We start from the raw sequence: 1,012 nt of genomic DNA on the forward strand, positions 1-1,012 counted from the left end.
GGAATGAATAGTAAACGACCATTAAAAACGTCCTAAGGATTCGGCATTTCTCCATTTTGTTTAAAAGATGTCATTACATAATAAAGAAACAATCAAGAGGGACATCTGGCTGGCTCAGTCCGTGGAGCATGTGACTCCCTGATCTCAGGGCTGTGAGTTCAAGCCCCAGGGTAGGCATGGTGCCTACTTAAAAAAACAAACAAACAAAACAAAACTGACAGAAAATACACCAAAATATTGGCACCTTAATGGTCTGCTAACAGAACGTCATCTCCAGAAGTTGGTACAAAGCGTAGGACTAGTAAATGCTCAACGCACTGGAAACAGAAAATGCATAGGTAAAGGAAGAAATTTCAACACATTTTTGGCCTAATGAACAGAAGTTATCTTTATTTATTTATTTATTTTTAATTTTTTTAAATTTATTCATGAGAGACAGAGAGGGAGAGAGGCAGAGGGAGAAGCAGACTCCCTTCTGAGCAGCCCCAGAAGTTATCTTTGAAAAATGGTACAGTGTCGGGGTGCCTGGGTGCCTCAGTTGTTAAGCATCTGCCTTCGGCTCAGGTCATGGTCCCAGGGTCCTGGGATCGAGCCCCGCATCGGGCTCCCTGCTCAGCAGAGAGCCTGCTTCTCCCTCTCCCACTCCCCCTGCCTGTGCTTTCTCTCTCGCTGTGTCTCTCTCTGTCAAATAAATACATAAAATCTTTAAAAAAAAGTGGTACAGTGTGAAGTATTTCCTTCTTTAGAGTTTCAGGTTCCGAATTTTCTGTAAGAATCTCGTCTTCCTGTATCAGGGAAGGCTAGTCTTAGGCCCTTCGCCAGGAGGCACAAAGATGGCGGCCGGCCCGCCCCCGCGCCCTCCCTCCTCCCAGCCGAGCACTCCCGAGCGCTCCCGAGCGTCCCCGAAGCCGGCAGGAAGCCCGGGAGCCGCGCGGGCAGGAGCGGCCCCGCCCGGGAGCCTGGGAGCGGCGCGCCGGCGCGGGGGAGGGGAGACCGGATGTGAGTGGAGCGG

This window comes from Zalophus californianus, chromosome 10 (assembly GCF_009762305.2).
Source record: "Zalophus californianus isolate mZalCal1 chromosome 10, mZalCal1.pri.v2, whole genome shotgun sequence".
Taxonomy (NCBI): domain Eukaryota; kingdom Metazoa; phylum Chordata; class Mammalia; order Carnivora; family Otariidae; genus Zalophus; species Zalophus californianus.